General features: G+C 36.8%; 1 long non-coding RNA gene and 1 pseudogene across 1 annotated transcript; both read left to right on the top strand.

Moving 5' to 3' along the window:
• The first annotated feature begins 9,397 nt into the window (after positions 1-9,397).
• On the top strand, positions 9,398-10,497 carry LOC102114886 (protein LSM12 pseudogene; annotated as a pseudogene).
• Positions 10,498-18,051: 7,554 nt separating this feature from the next.
• Positions 18,052-18,576, top strand: LOC141408400 (uncharacterized). The gene is made up of 2 exons (XR_012422758.1): positions 18,052-18,120; positions 18,227-18,576. It is a non-coding gene; the product is annotated as an uncharacterized lncRNA (long non-coding RNA).
• Positions 18,577-25,801: the final 7,225 nt, after the last annotated feature.

The raw sequence follows: 25,801 nt of genomic DNA on the forward strand, positions 1-25,801 counted from the left end.
TATTTAACAAATTAATTGTCGAAATTAAGGTCCTATGCTAAAAACTGGGCAACAGGAATAAAACAACCAAATCTTGTTTTGGCTTCCAGGAACTTCTAGTTCAGAAGGTGAGGCAGAGAAGGTTTTATCTATGCAAAACAATGTCATGTCTAAAAGGAAGACACTTGAATAGAAAACTTTGTCCGCTAAATTGTTGGAGCCCATACTTTTCCTGAACCATGGGCATGTGGATCAAGAACATAGTGGCTCACGCCTGTAATCCCAGCACTCTGGGAGGCCGAGGAGGGCAGATCACGAGGTCAGGAGATGGAGACCATCCTGGCAACACAGTGAAACCCCACCTCTACTAAAAATACAAAAAATTATCCGGGTGTGATGGCAGCGTCTGTAGTCCCAGCTACTCAGGAGACTGAGGCAGAAGAATGGCGTGAACCCGGGAGGCGGAGGTTGCAGTGCGCCAAGATCACACCACTGCACTCCAGCCTGGGACGACAGAGCAAGGCTCCGTCTCAAAAAAGGAAAAAAAAAGAACACCGTTTAGTATCCCTTACTGTGGATATATCCTATTTAGAAAATATCATAACTAAATGGTGTTTCTAGTTTCAGAAAATATAAAATAAATCGTGTTATATAAACTCAGTTTTCTTATCACAAAAGGAGATGTTTCTTTCCTCACATCCAGAGGGATAAAATATAAAAATATAAACTTAAGGGCCTAAGAGGTACCAAATGATTTTGATTGTTATTTTATTTTCAAGTGTGAGAGAGACCCTGGGCACTTCTGCCCCAGGCATCCTGACTCATGATTCAGTCATCCTCTTAACTTGGCGAAGTGCTCATAAGCTAAAATAATTTACAGGTGCTAAAGCCATGTCATATGGGGCTGAACAGGTGAAGTACTTCAGGGGATCCCAGAAAAAATGGTTTTCAGTGCAAGTTAGCTTCCATATCTTCTGTCCTACCAGCATTCCAGTTACTTCAAGCCTTACAAGTAAGGGTTTACATAGATTGGGGCAAATATTGAGTTTTTCCTAGTGAGCATCTTTATTGTTAACATAGTTTGGTAGTTTTCCAGCAAGACAACTACATAAATCATTCTGTCTATTTCTGTTCTTGTGAAGGCATTCAGGGCACCTGGGTTTGCCCAGTAGCAGAAGACTTCACTTTAATTAAGGTCAAGATGGTGAGACACCAGACAAATTGATGAATTGTTACTCATACAGGTGCCTGACCACATTCACAATTAGAGGCATGAACACCACTGTTTCAAAGAGGGGTAGCTGATATATTTTATAATTTTTAAAATAGTGTGGCTGTCTTGACCATTGTGTAGATTCCCTGAAGTGTTAAATGGAATGGATAACCATCTTTACAAATGTGTGTGACTGGTTTTTCCTTAGTTACATGCAGAATATTAATTACATTTACAAGATCCTTTATAAGAAAGAATTCGATAAGACCTATTTCAGCAGAAATCAATTACTGATAATAATAGAATGGCCAAAAGTGATGGTAGTTATATTTAAAATTGTTTTATAAAATTTTCTCTATATGAAATCATTTAAAATTTCCAAACATTCTGTAAGCTAGGACTATTGTAATCCCCACTATCCAGATAGAAAACTAGTCTAGAAAGATTAAATAGTTTGATCAATATCACATAGTTAGAAAGGGTTTTAAATCCAGGATGCCTGGCAATATTGTTTATTGATGTGGTCCTTAGGCAAGCCATTTTAAATTTATTTTTTACCATACTCAAGAGAAAATAGAGAAAAATATGTTTTCTTCTTTCTCATTTATGATGTTAACATCTGTGGCAAAAGTTCCCATTTATCTTGAAATCTTCATTTGAAAGGGAAAAAGCACTTTTAGTAGATGACATTATAATATGGTTTAGAAAGCTCATTATATGAAAGAAAGCACAAAAGGTGAATTTGCACTACAATCTACTAGCCTGTTAAATAAATGTATAAAATAGAGCTTAAAATATGAGCCTAAAGTTAAATACCTTATGTTGCAAACAAACTTGTCGCGTCAGTGAAAATGCCCTCCTGTTCTCCCTTTTTCACTCCTGACACCACCCGTCTGTTCTTGCCAGCCAGGGGTTTTTCATCTTGCTGTCTTAGGAAGTGTTTTTTCAAGATCCTAAGATACCAATAAACCAAAGTCTGGCCAATGATTAAAGAAAGGTATTTTGACCTTCAGAAAATATATCTATGCTTTTTACATCCAAACTTTTACCTCTCACCTGCTACCCCCAATTCATTTTCAGGTCTTTTCTTTCACCTAGTTGAGTGGACAAAATAGAGCTAATAATAGCTAAAACTGTATTTAACGCTTATTTCTGTTTCAAACACTTTCCATGTATTCTCATAGAATGCATTTCCATGTATCCATATATTATTTAATTTTCACAAATCTTAGGGGGTATGAAATGTTTTTATCATAATCCTTTTATAGATGAGAGAGATTAAGTTTATACAAAGGAAAAGATATTGAACAGACATTTGAATGCACATAGTTTAATCTTGCTACTACATTCTGACCCAGTCTGTAATATCATTTCAAGGACCAGTAATGCAGTACTCTCATCTAAGTTAAATATTGAGTCCATTTCAAACTTTGTGTAAGATGAACATCATCCTAATAATGTGGAAATGACACTGGGAATCATTTACTCTCAGGGATTTCATTTGCTTATATATAAAAAAAGTGGTTTGGGAAGATATTTGTGCTGATAATTGATGCAGGGAGTTTTATCTGAATCTAAATTATAATGTGTTGATAACATTTCCTCTCTTTCGAAATGTGATTCTCAATGAAATCTGGTTATAATCAGTCAGTTAGCAGCTTTGTGCTAAAAATACCATCCCTAATGCTTAGATTCACTTGTGGAACTTCAAGAATTCTACCCCATTATGCCAAAAGTACACATATGCTGGTCAGACCCATATTTACATAAATTGAGTTCAATACATAAATGCTCCTCATATTTTTAATACTTTATTACAGTAGTCTTCCAGTTTTCTTTAGAAGTATAAATCAATATTAAAACAAAAATGTACATATGTGACACGCTTTTTCATTTGCAATGTTCCTTATTCAGGCAAAATTTAAATTTCGGTAATACATCATCAGGAAATATATCATACCCAGTGTGAATTGGGTAGTAAGGCTCTGCCATATTGTGAAGTGATATAAGATACTTAGTAATATTTATTAATTGACTAATCATGTTATAATGAGATAGCATCTGATTTTGCAAAACAATAAATATACATCCACTGTCTTTCTGATAAAATGGAGGCTGAGGCAGGAGAATGGCGTGAACTCGGGAGGCGGAGATTGCAGTCAGCAGAGATCACGCCAGTGTACTCCAGCCTGAGAGACAGAGCAAGACGCTGTCTCAAAAAAAAAAAAAAAAAAGCAAGACAAAAAGACAAAGCTTATTCCCGCCTTATCACTCAAAGATAGAGCTTGACTGATTGAAGATGTTCAGGAACTGATTATATACATGAGGGTAATTATAATGTGGGCTCTAATTATAAAACTAGCATGATGTGGCATTAGATTCCTGGGAGTCACTGAGTTGCCTCTTCAACAAAGGCCAGGTGCCTGGGGAGAAAAAACAAAAGCCGAGAATGGAGAACGTAAGTAAGAAGCAGAAATATTTTAGGAAAAATATTCCCTGCCCCTTTTCTCTCATAACCATACAACACTTTCCTTTTTTTGCTCCTCTCTTTCCTTCTACTTTGAAAAATTGAAGAAAGTGAAAAGGCAGAAAGAAAATAATAATCTAAAAATTTATTCTTATGCTTTTTAATCTGTTAGCTGTTTTTATTTTGTTTGTTTGTTTGTGTGAGTAGACTTTTATTACCCTGGGGCTATTCTTGTTGTCTTTCCCTTTTTGTAGACGTGGCAAACATTAAGTGAATAGTTGATGTGTAAAAAGAGCCAGAAAATATACTCCTTTTCATTACAGGGAATTAATCAGTTTAGCTTATTTGTTCCTTTGTAAGAGAATGGGAATTTGACATACTGGATAAAAGAACAGAATAATTTAGTACAAAGTTGATGGAAAAACAGAGAATATATTTAAAACATAAAGAAAAGAGGAGGAACAACCCAATTCCTTTCCCTCCAGGAAGGCAGTTAGCTTTTTTGCAAATATGAAAAATATATATACCAATACTTCATATTTTACTTTTAAAATAATTAGTAGAATAAATTGCACAGGATTTAAAAATTTCAGCAAAACTGAAAATTATTTTGTGTTTTGGAAATGGTTTTGTGTTTACTCTTTGATTCAGCTAAAACATGTACATGACACATTTAATTCTTTGTATTTTAATGTTTATGTTTTAGTTCCCATATTTTTATTTTCTCAAACTTTCCATACTCAGGTGTTTCATTTCATAATTCCTGTTAAATTTTTTAAAACTTTATTAAAATCACAATGCTTATTTTTATCAATTTTATAATTTCCCTGTATAATAGTCCTATTATAATGCAGACTCACATATCCCTACCTCCCCTAATATTGATAGGTTTGTTGCAAAAAAAAAAATTGAGAGGGAGACACAATATGCATTATGTAATTTTATATTTCACTTACAATATATTGTGTGGATCTACTTAGTATTGCAAAAAGGGCACATTGGTAAAATTGAGGAGCAACAACTACATTTTGCTGTGTTGTGTGCTCAACAAATGTCTAGGCTCAGGAAATAGACTAGGTTCCAGTTCCAGTTCCAATATTTACTACAGAAGAAAATATGAACAATTGACATTACTTCTCTTTGCCCACGTGTGTGTGTCACCTTTAAATAGAGGTAACGAAACCTATCTGATCAGACTTGTTGTGAAGTTTGAACTGGTTAATATATGTAAATTGGTAAGAACAGTTTCTGGCACAAAAAAATGCTCAAGAAAGTTAGCTATTATTACTATTTTGTGTCAAGATTATAATTAATAGTGATTACATTTTAAAAATAACAGTGTGAATTATGGCTAAGACTAGAAACAACCCTTCATCGATGACATATTCAGATACTAGTTTGCTCTCTTTGAATAATGAAACTAAAATGATTCTTCAAAAAGTCCTTCTTGTTAAACAGAAGTGAATGAAGCTAGCATTTTATGGGGTGACCTGAGGTAACATAGGACCTTACACCTGGTTGGGACTGAAAAATCATTTTATTGCTTAGATGAGGAAACTAAAGTAGTTAGAACTGGTAAAGGCAGCTTTGGAACAAATATTTTCCGACTTCCTGCTCTAGGATTTCTTCCACAATGTTTTGTAGTACGCTAAATAAGCCCTATGCCTCTTTGAAACATTCCCCTAGCTAGGACAGAAAAAAAAAAAAAAAAAGTTTAAGCTGAAAAAAATATCAAAGTGATTAGATATGAATTAGAAAGCAGTTCCTCTGATAAAGAATCAGAGAAAATTCATGCTGTTTTGAAGTGTAGTTTCGTATTTTTAGGTCTAGCTGGACAATACTCCAGTCATTCCATCCACCACATTTTGAAAAACTGTTTTTATTAGTTTCGTCTTTTCACTTGAATTAATAGCCTTGTTGTGCTAGGAATCTTTAGAGGGCCCGGTAGCCTTAGGCATTGTACAGCTAAACCATGGACTCACCCATTAAGTGATCCTCATGCCATTCAATAAGCATACTAAGTGGTTTCATTCATGCTATATGTAATCCTCCTAACAAATTTTATTATATGCATTTAACAAATGTGAAAATGTCGGCATTTGAAAGTTAAATAACTTGCCCAAAGCCAAGCAGCTAATAAGATACCTGTGCAGGATTTAATGCCAGTGTCTGTGGTTCCAAAGCCAGATCTCTTTCAAATATATAGCAAACAGCATAATTTCCTTTTGTCAGTGTCAACTGGAATCAATGATCTTCTTTCTTTAGAGTTGCAAATAGCTATTTTCCTAGTCCCAGTCCCGAGGGCAGCCATGGCAGCAGTAGTGTCCTTGGGTGCCAAACGGAGAAGGGAAGCATGTGATTTGAGAAAGCGCACTGCCTGGCCTTTTGAGAACCATGGACTGCCTAAACTCAGCCATAAACGTTCATTTTCTCAGCCCTTGACTGCTTTATTTCTAACAAACCATTAAATTTAGTCATGTTTTCCAGCAATATTCAAGTTTATAAGAGCATATTTATTTTACTGATATCCTGAGATTCAGAGTTTTCTTCACATCCTAGACTAAAATTCCCTGGATTCCTGACTACACCATTACCATTGCTATGAGGGGTGGATTGAGAAGTTCTGAATGACCTCACACCACTCCGAATCTCAGTTTCAGTGTTTAGTGTTTCTTTGTTTTGTTTTGTTCATATTTTAGAAAGAAAAAGGTATATCAATAAGGAGAAGTTACAAGGCCTACATATATACAAATATGATGTGTACGTGTGCATATACATAAATATGTATGTATTCATACACACCATACACACACACACACACACACACACACACAAACAGAGAGAGAGCAAGAGACACAGAGACAGATATATTCATCTATATAAACATACAATTATATATAAAATCCTCCTAGGTGATGCCTGCATACATAGTAGATACTACTCAAATATGAGCTTTCACAGTTTTCTAAAAGTTGAAAATCAAATTCAAAAGCATAATAATTTTTACTACATCCAATAATATTCAGAATATTTGTTTCTTTAGCAACTCACACAGGACTAAATCCAATAGTTTTTCCAAGTTTAGTGTAGTGCCATATTGACTACCACACATTCCATGCTTGGAGCTTACCCTTTCTATGTGGCACTATTTTACACTGTTATTACACCACTAGATAAGAAGAGCAATATGATGCCATAAATTCACAATGGAATCATCGTAAGGCCAGTATTTTGAGTAGACTCTCTAATACAAGAAAAGAAGTCACACGGTATTCCCTTGTAACATGATGTTTGTAGCATAATACCTGACGTGTGAGGCAGTCTACCCTGGAGCTACATATGGCTATGTTACAATGAAAAGTAGATTTAAAAAGTCCATTAATCATTTGCTGCAGAAACTAAGGGGCTTTTGAAAATCACTAAATGTGCTTCTTACACTGTGAGAGAAGACATTGCATTTCTAATTTGTGTGGTATTTGATTTACTTTTCCATAAGAACCATTAGGATTTTAGGGGTTACGGGATCTGATAGGTTTTTCCCTGATGAAATATGCTATTGTCTAGGACTCTCTACAACTCTAAGTAACAGAAATACAATCTAAACCACAGCAGCAGTGAGTGGAATTTATTGGCTCACAAAACTGAAACAGTTTAGAGATAGAACTGGTCCCTACTGAAGCTGGAGGCAGCAGCTCAGTGACAACTCTACCATGTGTTAGCAGAGTCAGTTTTCATATTCCAGGCTCCAGAATTTATCCTACACTCACCAGTATGACTCCAAGGGATGAGAGAGGAGGAAAAACCAAGCAGGCTTCTGCTTACGTTTTTGGATTCAGTCTCTTTCATTAGCCCCAATTGGATCATGTACCAATTCCTGAGCCAATTATTGTGGCTAGAAGGAATCAATGCTAGAAGGGGTGGGGCATAGATTAGGGTAAGCCAATCAGCCACACCCCTGATGCTAAGAGTGGGGTCATTTCCACCAAATAGCAAGGCTGTAACACAATGGTAGAAAAGTAATTTACCGAAAGGAAATTAAAAGTGTTGATGGCAGAAAAAAAGGGGGGAGGGGAATGGAAGCTGGAGAAACAGCCAACAAATGCAATCCCAAATGTTTTGCTTGAAATGGAAGTGGCTTACTCAGAAAAACCATATAGATAACATTCCTTTGGAACTATTATCCTGAAAGTCTTGAGACTGCAGACTCTCAAAAACAATGTCAAGGAATCCTAGGATTTAGATTCTAGAAAAAAAAAGGAGGGGGACATCAATGTTTTCTGCCAAGTAGAACACCTTAGCAATATCAAAGGTCTTTGAAGATGAGAATTATTGTATTATTTTTATCATGAGCCCATGATAGATTTCCTAGTGTCAATCTGAATAACAGAGAGAGACTCTCTGGAGGAAAAGATGTTTATTTGGGAATAGAATATTGCAATGGGAATATGTTGCCATTATCAACTATGTGCATAGTCAGGGAGGTAAAGGAAGGCAAAGGTTTTTAAAGGAAAAAAAAAAATGAGGAGAATTACATAATTGTAGTAATTATCCTTAGCTACATAGATCAATTACAGCTTGAGGCTGGAGAGGCAATTGTTGGGAAGATATCCTTGCCTAAGTATTGTTTTAAGAAAGTTTGGGCTGACCTTTGTGCAAGGTTGTGACTTTTGCAGGATTTGTTTTATTATCAAGTACACAAGTGTGAGAACCCTCTCTTCATGGCATTCCCTGGCTCTATTTGTCAAAGTTTTCTTAATATTAGTGACTCCACCTTGATTCTTTCATTTTCACATTAGAAAACGTTCTTTTGTGCAAAGAAGGTTAATGAAGTTCTGTTCACTTCATTTTGTATTATCTTCTCATCATCTACTTTGACTTTCTCAGAGATTAAGACTTGCAGGAAAAATCAAGGCAATGGGAATGTTCATTTTCTATGGCTATCCCAGGGACAAACTGAACATTATTAGAGCAAATATGAAGATACTGGAAGCAGTATTCTATAATCACAAGACTCAGGCTTTGAGGTTAGGCAGATTTGAATTCTAATGTTATTTCATCCATAATTAAGGCATATCTTCCCTCAGGCTCAATTTCCTCACGGGAAATCACACTACATGCATGATAGAGATGAAGAATTAAATATGGTAAAATATATATATATAAGTCAGAATAATGTTTATTATATAAGAAATGAGCTTGCCTTTACCCTCTCCTTACTAGTTCCTGGAACATGTTTTGAGATCAGCCTAATGAGTCACCTTTAACTTAGCTAATAACAATAAAAACCCACTATGTATTGAATGAACTCCATAGAGTGGTTAGGAATGCAAACTGCAAAGCCTGAATGTCTGGGTTTGAATGTAAGCTCTTTTAACTTGTTAGTGACTAGTTAGACAAACTACTTAACTCCTCGGTGCCTCAGTTTTCTTATCCATAAAATAGTGACAAAAAGATTTCTGACATTTATTGAGCGCGCACAAACGCCAGGCATTCTTCTAAGCCTTACTATGTATAAACTCATTTATCTTCAAAATAACTCTCTATAGTTGTACCACTACTATTGCTATATGACAGACGGGGAAGCTGAAGCACAGAAAAGATTCAATTACTTACCAAAGTGATGGAACTGAGATAAAAATCCACAAAATGGCGGCGCGACGCGGCGCTCACTGGGGGCCCGGCTTTCGCCCGCTGCTGCCGCCGCCGCCGCCGCCGGCGGCCGCGGCTGCACTCCCAAGATGGCGGCTCCTCCCGGCGAGTATATAGCGTTGGGAGCCAGGTGTCGAGCGGGGCGTGCCAGGAGCAGCGGCTGCAGGGCGAGGTGGTAGCCTTTGATCACCAATCCAAAATGCTGGCTTTAAAATGTCCCTCTTCCAGTGGAAAGCCCAACCATGCAGACATCTTGCTCATAAACTTACAGTATGTTTCCGAAGTGGAAATAATTAATGACCAAACAGAAACCCCTCCTCCCCTAGCTTCACTCAATGTTAGTAAGCTTGCCAGCAAAGCACGGACAGAGAAGGAGGAAAAGCTGAGTCAGGCCTATGCAATCAGTGCTGGTGTCTCTCTAGAGGGCCAGCAGCTCTTCTAGACCAATCACAAGACCATTAAAGACTGTAAATGGCAAGAAAAAAACATCGTAGTCATGGAAGAAGTTGTTATTACACCCCCATATTAAGTGGAAAACTGTAAATGCAAAGAGGGGCATGCACTGAGCCATGTACGCAAAATAGTTGAAAAACATTTTAGAGACGTGGAAAGCCAAAAGATACTGCAACGTTCACAAGCCCAGCAACCACAGAAGGAGGCTGCCCTGTCATCCTGAGTTCGTACACCTGGAGGACTCTTCCAGCAACCAGCCAAGGAGGCGCTGGTGGTGGCTTCAGCGGAGGCAGGCACGGGGAGGGAAGGGATCCTATATGTCCTGTTGGCTGTTAACAAAGGGTCAGCATTTCCAAATCTTAGACTTGAACAAACAAAGCACCCAACAAAAAAGAACAGGAGAATAATTTAAAAGTTGAATCATTACTTGACTAACAGACTTCGGTCCACCATGTCCTTTTCACAGCCCTCTTCTGGAACAGTCACCTTGTTAATTTTATTTTTGAAAATTCTTTTCCCACTCTGCCCTTTTACTTCTGATTTTCCTTTCCTACTCTGTTCCTGCCATTCTGTTTTTATAAGTACCTACACTTGCCTTCTGAATAATTGAAAGAAACTTTTACATCTTTTCTTCTAAAATAAAAGTAACAAGCTGACTGTGATTCTTAAGTTGAGACCAGAGCAGCAAAGGTCTCACTTTAAATTTTTCTTTGTTTTCTTTTCCTTTTTTTTCTTTTTTTTTGGGGGGGCGGTGGGGTGGGGGGCAGGACATGGCTTGAATTAGTTTTATTTTTCTTCACTTTAAATATATATATGAAAATATATATTAAAATGTTCTCTAAATATTTTCTGCTTCTTGAAGGTCTCTTTTACTAGATCATGGCTGTTCTTCCCACCTCATCCCTCTGAAAATAAAAATGTATTGCCCTCCCCACCATCCATGGCCAGGCCACTAACTTGACTTGGTGCAAGAGATTCTTGCTGTGAACTTTGTAGAGCCAGTGTGCAGATAGAATTTGGCTTTGAGGGTTCCTGATGGCTTTTTAGTCTTTAATTGTGTGTGTACCAGTCTCACATTTGGCCCCAACCTCAGGATTCTCCCTCTGCCTGTCTTACTTCATGGTACTAGAAGAACTTCCTTGCCACTCTCTCCACATGAGAGAGTCAGCTGCCCTTTCTCCTGTGCCTCTGCAGGAAGAACTCTTTTGCATGGCACATCTCAGCTCCTCTTTGAGGGATAGTTTTCTTTGATAAGAAACCTGGAGTCCATTTACTCTGACCTCTCTTTAAATCTATATCCAGAGCCACAATCCAGGAAAAAGCTTGGGTGACCCATAATTTCTCTTCTCCTGCTGTCCTCTTGCTCTTATGCCCCACCCCAACTCCCCTTAAATTTTACAAGCTTATGACAGTTTGTATGTGCTCAGCCAATGAGCAGAAAACCTGGAAAGAATTTCTGGACTTTGGCCCACCAGTTTGTCTGGTTGACTAACCTGCTGAGAGCTAAAATTGGCACCCATTGCCCCATGCCTTCAGGTAGTCTCATGGGGCAGAGTATTCCACCATCCGAATATCAGGCACTGAGTGGAATGTGGGTGAAGCTCACATGACTGGCTAGAGCTTTGGGGGTGGGATGGGGGTTAACTACTATTTTTTTGGCCATGATCTCTTTCCCCTTCCTTTTTTTTTAAATTACATAAATAGATCAACATTAAATAATTCAAGCCCTGCCTTCAAAATGAAATTTTTTTTTATTATTTAGCAAAAACAATAAACCCAAATTTTTTTAACCATCAAAAAAAAAAAAAAATCCACAAAATGTGACTCTGAAGTCATTCTGCTAACCACTAACTCTATTCATTATGTATCTTTACCTCTAAACCTTTCTGTGTATTATCTCATTTAATCCACTCAGAATTACTACAACCTAAGTCACTCCTTCCAGAGTACAGATTTTTAATTTTCAAAGAAGGACTAAGCAACAACAAGGCAAATTAAATAGCTCAAGTTTACATAGCTAGTATGTATTGCTGCCTGGTTTTGAAATCTGTATTATTAAACCTAAACCTTACAGCCTCTGTTTCAATATCACCTGAAGATTGAGAATTCCACCAAAATACATGAAATCCCCTTGTCTAATTGGAGCATTTGGAGTTCAGCAGAATTATCTCACCTACACAGTTCTTATAACACTCCTTCTTGCATACTATGCATTTGGGGTTTTAGTTAGTCATCCCTGCTGTCGGTGGCCTGTGACCTTGGAAGGACTATTTGATCAGCTTGAATGGAGTGATCAACAGAAGGTTAGTTACACTGGCAGCCTCTAAAGTTATCCTGTACCAACACTTGCCTGGAAGCAAGAAGTTTAAAGTGGTTTCAATAAGAAAACTATATATAGTTTTTATTTTCTTTTTAACTTATCTATGAATTATACCTATTGTAATCACCCACTCACATTTTTGTAACTTTTTTTCCACTGCCTTTAAAATTAATACATACACATTACAGAATGTTAGAAAATACAGGAAAACATTTATTTTTCAAGATTGACTTCATAGGTTGATTGTTTTCCTTGTTTTTTTAGTTTTATGTGCTGTTTGAACACTTTACTGGTAATTATATTTACTTTTAAAATCTCATCTAATCATAATTTAGCCTTTTTGTAAAACTAGGGAATAATCCACTGACTGTGGTGCTTCCTTATTATATATGAATATTTTAATTATTGATATACTATTATCCCCTCTTACCATCATATCCTGAAATCTCATATATTTTGGAGTTAAACCCCTAGAAAATGTCAAAGTTATGTTTTGCTTTATTTTATTTTCATTTGCCATGCTTTCCTGCAAAAAATTTTTGGGTTTTGTATGTCCCTAAATTGTATATATTTACCTGCTGTAGTAGCCATTGTACTCCTCTGGTGTTTTACTACTCAGTTCAGTGTTTTACTTTATCTTCTTTTCGTTGGCTTAAGTAGCTCTTTGAATCAATGTTTCCTGAGGTGCGTATGGGCAGCAAAGTTACTAGGCTCTTGAGTAAGTCAGAATGTCTTAACAAATGAACTTCTGCTCAATGTAGATTCTGAGTTGAACCCTATGTCTTTTGAAAGCATGTGCACATCCTGCATTCACTTTGTGGACTGGAGAAACATGTGATCAGCTTGATTTTGTTTTGTTAGTAAACTCATCTCCCTCCTTTAATACTTATAGAATGTTTTGTCTAACACTAAGTCTGCGTTATTTGCTATCAGACAGGAGATTATACATCAGACAGGATGGTTCAATTCAATATGGGGGAATTAGAGGTGTTTTTGACAGACTGGGAACTTATTAGTTTCATAACACTTATTGTGAAATCTTACTAGATCTTACTGAAAAATAAGTCTAAAGAAAAACAAAATTAGTGGCAGAGGGCAAAGGAAACGTAGTTAAAAAAAAAATACATCTATCAAACAGCTCTAGCCAGATATAAAATAAAGATAAAAAGAAACCAAATAAACCGGGTCAACTCTAAGAAAGTCAAGTGGGTGAACTTTCTGAAAGTGCAGAGTGATAGAGGAAGAAAGCAGAATCCTAGAGGCATTTGCCACTACTTAAGAAAAAGTTGGCCGGGCACGGTGGCTCAAGCCTGTAATCCCAGCACTTTGGGAGGCCGAGACGGGTGGATCACGAGGTCAGGAGATCGAGACCATCCTGGCTAACACGGTGAAACCCCGTCTCTACTAAGAAATACAAAAAAAAACTAGCTGGGCGAGGTGGCGGGCGCCTGTAGTCCCAGCTACTCGGGAGGCTGAGGCCGGAGAATGGCGTGAACCCGGGAGGTGGAGCTTGCAGTGAGCTGAGATCCAGCCACTGCACTCCAGCCTGGGCTACAGAGCAAGACTCCGTCTCAAAAAAAAAAAAAAAAAAAAAAAAAAAAAAAAAAAAAAAGAAAAAGTTGTAGCAAAAGCAAATGCTGCTCACTGTTTGAAACATTCAAAAGCTGGAGAGAGACAATGTCTGAGGAGCATAAGCACAAATGTCGGTCCTCCAGAGGACTCTAGCTTCCAAGGCAACAACAGCAGTTTGGAAACTCCCTAGGAAACAGCTTTCTTAGGCTTAAGTGATTATAGCAAGAGGCACAAACTGCTGGCACAGGTGTAAAATGTCCGCTCGCAAAAGAATCTGCAGGTGCTTCTGCCAGGCAGAGGCTCCCTCAATTTACCATGAAAGTGCCAGAAATATGGGGACCAAAGAGAAAATGGAAATCAAGAGATTTTTAATATTCTGAATGAGAATAAATAGTAGCTCAAAAAGTAGCTGCCATTTTTGCAAATGTTAAGGGCTAATAAAGTATAATTCTCTTGAAGGTCACTCTGCATGAAGAGATACTATATATGTAATTGCAGTTTTCCCCTAGATAAATGGCAAACAAATGGAAATAAGCTACTTATAGGAGATTTCTCCCAGTTGAAAATAACCTCAAGGCCATAGTCTCCAGGGAGACTTAAGTTGACTGGCATTCTTAAAAATCTAATACAAGGAAGGGTTTCTCTGCCTGCCTCTTTCTCTCAGCCACCACTGAGTCCCTTCAACAGACCTCAGCAATAGTAAATCCTTAATTTCAAGAATAAAAAAAACCATCCTGAATCAACTGCTATAGGTGTTGGGGATTTCCTTGCTTTTTGTTTTGTTTTGTTTTAATTTTCTGGGAGCTGGGGCATCAATTTTGTCTGTCTTCAGATCACTTTGGATCCATTAGAGTTGACATGGAATTATTTAAATTTCCAGAATCTTGACAGATGGCACTGCTGCGGGCATAAAATGTGTTCCCCCAAAATTGATATGTTGCAGTTACAACACCCAGTACCTGAGCATGTTTGAACTTGTAGATAAGGTTTTAAGAGGTTATTAAGTTAAAATGAGGTCTTTAGAGTGGGCCCTAATCCAATATGGCTGGTCCTTTACAAAAAGAAGAAATTTGAACACACAAAGGACAATTGCAGAGACAGAGGGATGACCACGTGAGGACACAGTGAGAAAGAGAAAAGCCTCAGAAGAAACCAAACCTGCCAAAAATTTGACGATGGAATTCTAGCCTCTAAAATTATGAGAAAAAAATAATAATTCTTTTGTTTAAGCCACCAGTGTGTTGTATTTTTTAATGACATCCCTGGCCAACTAATACATATGTCTATTCCAGTGGAAGAGAGTGATGGGACAGATGACAGCCAAACTTCAACTCGTTTTAGGCATGAGGAAGCCATCTAGCTAGAATACAATCAAACAAGAATTTTTAAAATGGCAAGGACTTTCATTCATTTGGATGCCTTAAGAATCCTTAAGAATGTTGAATTACTTTTGTACTTTAACTCACAAAAACGTGATAGATAATTTTCCTTTGGACATGAATTTACAACAGCAAAGGGATTTAAAGCCTTGAATGTGCTTATCCCTAGTAATTTTATTTGATGAAAAGATTTAATTAGTATTTTGGGGCATCTCTATGTTGTGTGAAATTTTATAATAAGTATCTTATTTTATCAATTAATCTTATACAGAAACTCTAAGAGCATTTAAGATGAATGTGGCTAGACCTAATTTGGGATAAGAAGTAAATAGTGTATAACCGTTCATCTTCGAGTTTAGTGTAGGATTTTGAGTAATTTTGTTAATACATACTGAATAACCCATTCTATAGTTTCCTGGAGGCAAAATGCATTCTGCCTACCAGTAGTCCCAGGAGGACACCCAAGAGTGTCCATGGTCAGGTTTGGGGTAGCCATCTCATGAAAATGGTGGCAGAACATTCTGATAGTCCATTGACCTCTGTTTTAGCCCATTTGAGTTGCTATAAAGAAATAGCTACGGCTGTGTCATTTAAAAAGAAAGGAGGCTTACTTGTTCTCAGGGCTCTGAAGACTGTAAAAGAAGCATGGTGCCGACGTCTGCTTCTTGTGAGAGCCTCAGGAGTCTTCCACTCACGGTGGAAGCTGAAGGACAGTCAGGATGTGAAGATCACAAGGCAAGAGAGGAAGCAAGAGAGAGAAGAAGTCCTAGGCTCTTTTTAACAACCAGCTCTTGAGGGAACTCTCACGGGATCTAATAAAGCAAGAATTCACTCATTCCTGCAAGAATGACACAAAGATGCTCATGAGGGATTTGCCTGCTGACCGAAACACCTCTCATTAGGCTCCACCTCCCACGCTGTGGGTCAAGTTTGAACATAAGGTTTGGAGGGTCAAATATCCAAACTTCTTCCCCAAATTGGTTAAAAAAGACAATTATAAAGGAATGTTTATTACTCTCCTCTCCTTGATGCTATTTCACTCTTTTCCCCACCTTGTCTCCATTCTTTTTTTCTTCCCATGGAGGAGGAATGAATCACTTGCATTGGTGGGGGACATCTGTGAGTTTTCATTTCTCTGTTGTATTGGCCAAACCTGTTAAAATTGTGTCAGCATCAGAGATTTATTGATTTTGTTTATTTCTACTCTACAACAGGAAAGGCATGATTCTTGATAAGTATATTTTCTCTTTGAAAGCCCTCAGATGGGCTTCCCAAGATCTGAGCTTAAATAAATGGTTGACAGGAAAGATTAGGAAATACCATGTGCTAAGCCCTTTCTTCCAATTTAGCTTATTGATAAAGTTTGACTTCTGTGTCTGCTTCTCAACTGTTTCTAGATGAAGAAAGAAAAGAAGAGTGCAATTTAATTAGACTCACTTAAAACCAAACTGAGACTGTTTGTTGTTCTATTAATAACACATGTAGATGCATATTTAAAATAATTTTCTATTTTATATAGTACGTTGTTTTAATACATCTCTGCTCTGCAAATGTTCTTTTATTTTTAGAATATTTTCATAACATTATGCCTCTTTCTAATTTTCTCATCTTTGAGTGGACTACCCTAGAACCAGTGCTTGGAAGCCAATACAGTGTTTATACTGCTTTTGACCTAGCTCATAGCTTCTGAACACTTCCTAAGACTTCCTCAAGGCTTACAAAAGGAAGGCAGATTTAATAGAGCCAGCTGCCGATTTCCTGTGCTTTTTTCTCTATGGGGTTAGGCTATCATCTAGTATTTCTGTTGACAGATCCTGTGTTGAATTTAGGAATGATTTTGAAGTTAGTCTTTTGTTCTTGTTCCAAGCATTGTGCATGAAAACCCCAAGTCTCCTAACTGGCCATGTTTCAAATGTGATTCTTAATTCTGACTTTCTATCCTTCAGATTTTAACACAGGAGTAAAATGGGACACTGCATGCCTCCCCTTAGCTGTGTTGTATCTTAAAGGTTTGTAATATTGGAAGGTGCAAAATGGGAGATTCTAACAGGAGTAAAAGAATGGAGAATTGTTCTCAAAATGTTCTGAGTTGGTCAACAGGGTGACTATATCAGGTTTTCGGATTGAATGTAAAGGCCTTGAATTACTGGGAAAAAAAAAAAAAACCAAGGACTAATTAAAAGACTTCTCCTAAGTCATTTCTGACTGGGCGTGAGGATCCAAGGGCTTACTTACTGAGCAAGGAAATGTTGGCAGTTCTTAATTTTGTTGTAAAAAGCAACTAATGGTTTAATAATATTACAAACACAGCTAGTAAGAGTGGTCAACTAGTCAAATGCATTCGATGGCAATATACTTTACTTTAAAACATGGCCCGTCTCTTATAGAGAGACACAAATAAATACTGGAAATGTAACAAAATTTACCTCTCAAGAATACTCTTAAATGTTTAGAAGGACTATTTTGATAAGCTTCTTATTTTGGGAGGATGTTGGTGACAACCCGAATTACATATGGAAAACAAGGACTGTTAAAGCTTTCGTCTGAGGAGACTAGGTATGGCCAGCTCCACGTTTATGATTTGTAGTGAGTTTGCACCTTTGAGACCTGAGCTGAGTTTCTCAGTATAACAAAAGAAAACCTGAAAGCCATAAATAATGGTCTTTCTTTGCCAACCTCTCCTCATACTCCACACACCATGTATCTTTTCCTATAAATAAATGTTAAAGTATTAATGGAATATAAGTTTAAAGGGTACCAGACTACTAGCCTGCCTGCGGTACTAACGTGGACTGAATCTTCACTGACACTAGGACTCCATCCAGAGAACAGTCCTATTGAAAGACAGTTTTTCACTAAATACATTGTATGTCATAAAGCCCAAACACAACTTATACAGACTATTCAATTCTACAGAGTACAGATGGGTGGTAGGTAGCTAATGTTTGTTGAGTTAAGGAAGACAGATCAAGGAGTTCGAAGGCTGAGTTTAATAATTTGTTCTTTTTTATTAATTTCCAGGCAAAGAAGTCAACATAGCACAGAGTCTGAGACTCTGAGGAATGTGATATGGAGATGGAAAAATGGGGTAGGTCACTTAAAGTCAAGAAATAAAACCTTCTCTCCTTCTCTGACATATTAGAAAAGCTCGAAGTACTAATGTTTGCCTAACAGTTCCTTGTTTTATCAAATAGGTAAGCCCTGGACTGCATGGCGCCAATTTCTCCAGCAGACCCTAGCAGAAGAATCCATCTCCCTTCTGAGATTTATGATATCCAGCTCCCATCAGGCTATGTCTGAGGATCTCCATTTGATATTATTGCACTAGAATCGAATGTGTGCAACAAGTTAGCTGGTGAGAGAGCCTGGTTATGGCTTTAATGACTGCTATGCTGAGATCCTGCTTTGTTAGTCTTCTTATCAACACCATGAAGTGAGCTGATTTAACACTACATATTATAGATGAGAAAAAAATGTACCTAACGAAGTTAAATAACATACCTAAATTCAAATAATTAATAAAAGGCATGGCTTGCAACTGAAACTTGTCTCTCCCTAAAGTGTGTCACTTGCAAAGACATTCCTGAATCTTCAATAAAAGAATTTAGAAAAAGCATGTTTGCATTGACAATTAGCTAATCTAAAATCCAGACTCAGAAATGATTTTTAAAATTTATCAAATTGATGAATTAAAAACTCTATTCTGTTTTATAAAAGAGAACGAACTCATGAAGGTAAAGAAAATATCTATAATATTAAAATATAGACATAGGCTTATTCTCCACTTGAGAAAGAACTGCATTGATTAGCGATTTATCTGAAGAAAGTCTTATTCAGTTGAAGTTTGGGGGCACAACCTTAAGCTGCTCACTCCAGCAGTGCTTATTTAGCATATCCATTGAGTTCTCTCTTATTTTTCCTATGAAAAGCTCAAGGTGAAGTTCAAAGACACTTTTCCCTTTTTTTAAACAAAAAAGATGCCTCAAACATTATAATGAAGTGGAAAAACCAAGAGAATAGCAAACTATGAAATGTAGAAAATGTCAAAGGGGTAAGAAGAGGTACTTCTGATTGAGGGTGTTAAATTTCAGTGAGAGTGTATATAATCCAATTTATCTCTTTCACACATACTCTAACATCATGGCCACGCATTAACTGGGAATTTTAATTTTAATTTGTACTGTGCTCCGATGCTATCTTTTCTAATATTCCTTCTTTTTGCTTTTTCATTTTCTCTTCCCTGCCTTCTCTCTTTCTCCAGGACCAACTAAATTTACCTGTTGGAAGAGTATGAGATTGCCTTTATGATATATTTGATTTTAATAACTCCAAGATGACTGACCTCTTAACTTGGTGCTTAGGTCTATAAATTAAGGGTCATAACTTCCAAGCCTTATAATTTCTTTTCTAGTGCTATAGGCAAAGAAACACTCATATGCTGAGCATCATCTCAAATTATTGGGCTGCTTATCTACCCTAGGAAGAAGTAATCAATTATGACTGGGGATGGTGCTCATTTGCAAAGTCAGAACCCAATTATTTTCCCGAGAAGCTGGATATTGAAGTGTTTGGGATGAACTGATTCCACCTTGTTACCTCTGAGGATCTTGCTGTTAGCTATCAACTGCATTTCACAGATTTATATAATGCTCAGCTTCTGTACGAAGTACAGAATGACACAATTAAAGCTTAGAATCTCCTATTATAAGGAGAATAAGAATGAGAGTAAGAAATTGAGAAGGGAGGAACGGAAGGAAGGAAGGAAGGAAGGAAGGAAGGAAGGAAGGAAGGAAGGAAGGAAAAAAAGAGAGTTGGGGTGGTAGTGTGTATTAGCAGAGGAGTGGATAGTTAAACCAAAATAATCTGGTTTTATTTTTTCAGGAAGCTTTTGAATTCATGTCTCACAATTTGTTTTCTCTGTTTTATAAAAATATTCTGAAATACCTCACTTATGTATCATTAATGAAAGTCTGACCCCAATTGCATATATATTTGTATGAAGTTTCTGTCTTGCTTTATTTCATGTCTATTTCTGCTTTAAAGGGAGATACAAAGAACTCAGTGAATGCCCCCTTTTTTTCTTTTCTGTATTTTAAAATTCAGCTTATATTATTGACACAATAATGGGTTGCAAGCTGTTAACGTTTGAAAAAAATGTCAAAATGCAATCTTAAATAATAGCCATAAATGATAGAAAATCTCTTTCAGTAACATTTGTTACTACCCTAGGTGACACAAACTGCAGTGTTTTGCATTTATATATTTTGTTGTCCTGATACCATTTTCATACTGTTCTACTCAAATATAAACCAAAAAGTTATTTTTGAAACAAGGTACAAGCTATGATGGAAAGAAAAAAGAGAAGAGGGATACAAGGAGAGAGAGATGGAGATAGAGGAAAAGAAAAGAAAGAGAAAGAAGGAAAGTACGAAAAGCAAGAACTCAATTTTTATCTATGGTGTGTGCTTGCTAATCCAACCACGTTCTTAGGAAAACGCACACCTTCTATTTTTTGCAAAGGCTAAAGTCTACAAATAACTTTTCTGGGTCTCCACTGTGTAATTAAAAAAAAAAATGTATGGGTCAGACTAGATGATTTCAGGCTCTGCAATCTTATTCAAATGAGCAAATTGGTTCTGGTAGCCAGGTTTCTGCCATGATGAATATTGTGTGGAACTATCCTTACAGAGAATTGTTAGTACATCAAATAGCATGGTCAGGCTTGTCCACAAGATAAATTAGCCCTTTGGATTAATGTTTCTTTGGCTGTTAGGATATTTTCAACTTGTATTAGATGTGCTAAAAGGCTCGAATGAGACCAGTTTAAACAAATAGGTTGCTTTTGAAATGTCAACACGTAAAAAAGTAGAGTTACTATTTATCATTTAGATTTCACTGTTGTTTGTACACAACTTCATTTTAAGAAATATATGCAATACTTTTCATCACACTTCTGTCAATGTTTCCACTAAGTTGATAAGAGATCTCTAGATATGATAATCTATAAGTCCCCTGAGACATTACCCAGAAACCATGATGCATCACTGATGTCCTTGTCATGTGCCAGTCATCTTGCAGATATTCAGCTGGCTTCAGCAACAATACTTAATGATAGTTTATAATTGTATGTCATTTTCCTCTTAAGAAATGTGAATCTAATAGGAAATATTTCCCAGAACTCAGGGGAGCATACACTAGAATTTAGCTATAGTGCTCTGTGGCCCACATATTAACAATGTTAGAGCCCAGCAGTGTACCTAGCACATAATAGGCAGTAAATATTTGTTGACAAATGAATCAATGATCTTTTCACATTCTCCCAGATATTGCTTGAGATGTAGACAACTTTTAAAAGTACTAATCATACATAACTAATCTCTATTCTAAAGACTGAAAAACTGAAATTGGAATTTAACTAAGATCAATTTAATGAGGAGTTTGTCCCAGGTCTGATTCAGTGTCATTTTGACCTATCTAAAAGTCACTGCTGGAGGAAACAATTGTCTTACTTTACCACTTGATAAAATTTCACTTTTTCAGAAGAAACTGCAGATTCATGAGAAAAGTCAAGCACTTTTGTGGATTTTTCTCTATCAATGCCATCCATCACTGTGGCTGCAATGGAGCTCTCTGTATCTTCCACCTCCACAGTGCTCAGCTGTTGTTCCCACCTGGCACCAGAAATGCAACTCAAAGAAAGAAACAGCAGAAGGGAAATAAAACAAGAACAAGAAGCTGGGATTGAAGCCAGATGAGCTGGAATGAGCAGAGGGGCTGAGAGAAATAGAATCTAAATTCTACTTTACGTTTTGCCACAACCCACCTCTGAGAGTGTTGGCCCCATCTCTTTCATCATTCTTCTGCTTCTCGAAAAGGTTTTTATGATGAGGAAAATAGGAATGAGGAGAGAGGATCTAAAGTCTCGTTGCTTCAAAGCTTCAGCCTTCCAATATCTTCTAAGGTTTCTGTGATTCTGAAACTTACACATTTAAAAATTTAGAGCCCAATGGACCAGCCCTGAAACAAGCAAAGCAGAAGGTAGAGCCAGTGAGCATAGGGTTTGCTGTCCATGTGTAAGAGGAAAGAAGAAAAAGTAGTTTCAGATATCCTTGAGGTAAACCAGTGCAGGTCAAAAAAGAAACAAAGACAGACTTTTGGGACAGACTAATGATGTTACTACAATGGTGAAGTGGAAAGAGTTATTACTTATATTTGTAGCCATAGTTTTATGTGTACATATATATATGTGTGTGTGGGTATTCATATATATACATACACAAACATCAAATTGTACATATTAAAATAAGTGCATATTATTATTAATTTCATTCTATTGCACAGATATACTTTTTCTAGTACTTTTCTACATATATGTATATGTAGAAAATACATATATACTACATATACATATGTATGTATATGTGGAAAAAGTTATATAACTATATATCACTAATTTTTAAAAATCAGGTAGGTGTAGGGGTGTGTCCATAAGCTCAGCACTTTGGGAAGCTGAGAAGGGAAGGTCACTTGAGCTCAGGAATTTGAGACAGGCCAGGGCAACATAGTGAGACCCTATCCCTACAAAAAATTTAAAAAATTAGCTGGGTGTGGTTGCACATGTCTGTAGTCCTAGCTACTCAGGAGGGTGAGTGGGAGGATGGCTTGGGCCTGGGAGGTTGAGGCTCCAGTGAGACATGATTGTGCCCTGCACTCCAGCCTAAGCAACACAGAGGGATCCCATCTCAATATAAAACAAGAACAAAACAACTTAAAATATCAAGATCTACAAATTTGTAAAGGAGAGAGAAACTTTATTTCTTCTGAAGGATTATACTCTACAACGTGGCCATCCTGCAGGCTGGGAAACAGCCTCTAGCCAACATCACAAACAGGTACTTTGAAGAAGAAAGGGTTGGAATAGGAATTTTATGCAGAACGGGTTGACTAAACATACATACTCAACAGGTTACATGAAGAGCTATGAATATTCATGAAGGTGGTTCTGACACATGCATATTGAACAAACATGCATGTAACATACAACCCATGTTTACTTTCGGGTGTAGACTTAACATTTTTATGTATTACAATTAGGCCCTATGTATTAGTCTGTTTTCACACCACTACAAAGATATTACCTGAGACTGGGTAATTTCTAAACAAAAGGGGTTTAATTGACTCACAGTTTCACATGGCTGGGGAGACTTTAAGAAACTTACAATCATGGCAGAAGGCAAAGGAGAAGCGAGGCACATTCTACATGGAGGCAGGAGAGAGAGATCACAGGGAAAACTGCCACTTTTAGAAGCATCAGATCTCATGAGAACTCCCTCACTATCACCAGAACAGCATGGGGGAAACTGATCCCATGATCCAATCACCTCCAACCAGGTCCCTCCCTCAACATGTGGGACTACAATTTGAGAGGAGATTTGGGTGGGGACAGAGAGCCAAAACGTATCACCCTATATGTCACAGCACCGTTTTAGGCCACAAAGGCATGCAAGTGCACAGTCTCTGTAAAATGGCCAGAACCAGTCCTTGGTTGGCGTTCTATTTATCTGAAGGAAGTTACTGTGATCGGTCTTTTGTCCAATAAAAGCTGTAGTAATGGGTGGTGGAGCAGGGACTGGGGGTCAGTTAGTGAACATCTGATGGAGCTGCAAATTGTTTTAATGTTGCTTATCTCAAGGCCAGTGTTTGTTTGGCTGCTAGAGAACAAGAAAGACCTTGAGGCAATTAGAATATAGTTTACGCTGTAAGTGTAGAGGATGTGTGACTTAATGCTTGCCTGTTATAATTTGGTATCTTATTGCCAAAATGTCCAGTTTATAATTTTGTATCTTATAGAAAAAAGGAGCTGGTTCTGTTGGTTGTATGATCTTTATTTTAACATTAATTTTGGTCAGTTGTCCCTAAGCCATAAAAGGGAGGGCTTATAATGAGGCCCGACTAACCTCTCATCCCATGAGACTGGGAACTAGGTTTTTAAGGTTTTTTGGGGGTCCCCTTGGCCATAAAGGGTCCACTGAGTTAGCAGTTACTTAGGATTTTATTTTTAGTTTACAATATATATGTGTGTGTATATATGTGTGTGTGTGTGTGTGTGTGTGTAGATGTGCGTGTGTGTGTATGTACATATGTATGTAGGACAGAACCAGAAAAGTGTGTATCTGTATACCAGAATGAAACATTTAGAAACAATTTTTAATCAACTACATTGAGATATAATCTGCATATAATGAAATTAAAACAGATTGAACATGTAGGTCAATGCCTTTTAAAAATGCAGACAATTGTATAACCAGCACCCTAGTCAAGATGTAGAGTTCTCTTTCATCCCTGTGCAGCTGATCATTTCCATGCCACCTCTGACACAGAGAAAAACTGATAACATTTCTGATCAGGAGAAATTAGGTTTTCCTGCTTTTGAACTTGATAGAGATAGAATTTTTTGTTGTCACATTTTTTCACAACAATATCTAAGATTCATTCATGTTATTCAGTTTCAATCATTTTAGTTTCTGCATAGTTGATGTCATATGAATATACCATATAATATGTCATATGAATATACGACAATTTGCTTGATGGACAATTAGAGATCTTTAAACTTGCAAGAAAAAAACCCATATAATGCATATATGGATATATGTGTGTGTGTGTGTGTGTATATGTGTGTGTGTGTATATATATATGTATATATATAAAACACTCCTTCTACAAAATACATACTTCGCGAAAAGTAGGGAGGAATTAATAGTAAATGATAAAATCAGGAATTCTCACTTATTTCCAGTCTTAAAGGCAAACAGCTCAGTCCTTTATCATTAAGCATAGTGTTGTGACTATAGTTTTTTTCCAGGTGCTTTTTGTCAGTGTGAGGAATTCCTGGTTGGCTGCATTTGTTAGTGATAATTGTTGAACTTTTGCAAATAATTTTTATGCACTTATTGAAATGAAAATTCTTTTTTCTTTTTTTCATTGATAGGCTACATTACAGAACTTATTTTTGAATGTTGAACTAGCCTTTCATAAACCTTAATTCCTTATTATATATTGTCCTATATATTATTGGATTAAATGTTAACATTTAAAAATTTTTTTTGATCTAAATTTGTGAAGAATATGTTTTGGTAATTTTTATGTGTCTTTGTCATGCTTTGAAAAAATGTAATATCTTCTCTGAGTGCTTGATAGAGCTCACTAGTTAAAATTATATGAGGCTAGTGTTTTAGGGGAAAAGGGTTTGAGAATAACTTCATTTTTAAAATAAATAAATGACTAGATAGTTTTTCATTCATTTAAAAATGAGGTTTTATTTTATGTCAGGAAGCATAGTTATAATAGTTGTTTAAAGTCATAGTCTGATAGTTTCTCTATCTAACTTTTTGGGGAGTTGGTATTTGTTGATGGTCTTAGCCTTAGAAAATCAGATCCTAGTTCTCTGAATGATTAATAATTTTGGATCATGCCCTGGATATTGTGAAGGTTATGCTGTGTAGATCTGGGGTCTTGTCATATGCCTGTGTACAATGTAGAAGTTTTTGTTTCTCAGTCTGGTTAGGTTTAGACAGCAAATCATTTCTTGCACTCTGGGTGATAGTTCAAATCTCAGTTCAGTTATCTAAGCCATTGTTCCACTGGTTGGGTTCTGTCCCATGTGCAGCTCAGCAGTTAAATCAAGTGTTCTGCCTGCAGAGGTCGCATTTTTCTCATTCTTCATTTCAGAAACTTGAGTCTTTTATCAGAACATTAGAATGACAGGA

The sequence above is a fragment of the Macaca fascicularis genome, chromosome 14 (assembly GCF_037993035.2).
Source record: "Macaca fascicularis isolate 582-1 chromosome 14, T2T-MFA8v1.1".
Classification (NCBI taxonomy): domain Eukaryota; kingdom Metazoa; phylum Chordata; class Mammalia; order Primates; family Cercopithecidae; genus Macaca; species Macaca fascicularis.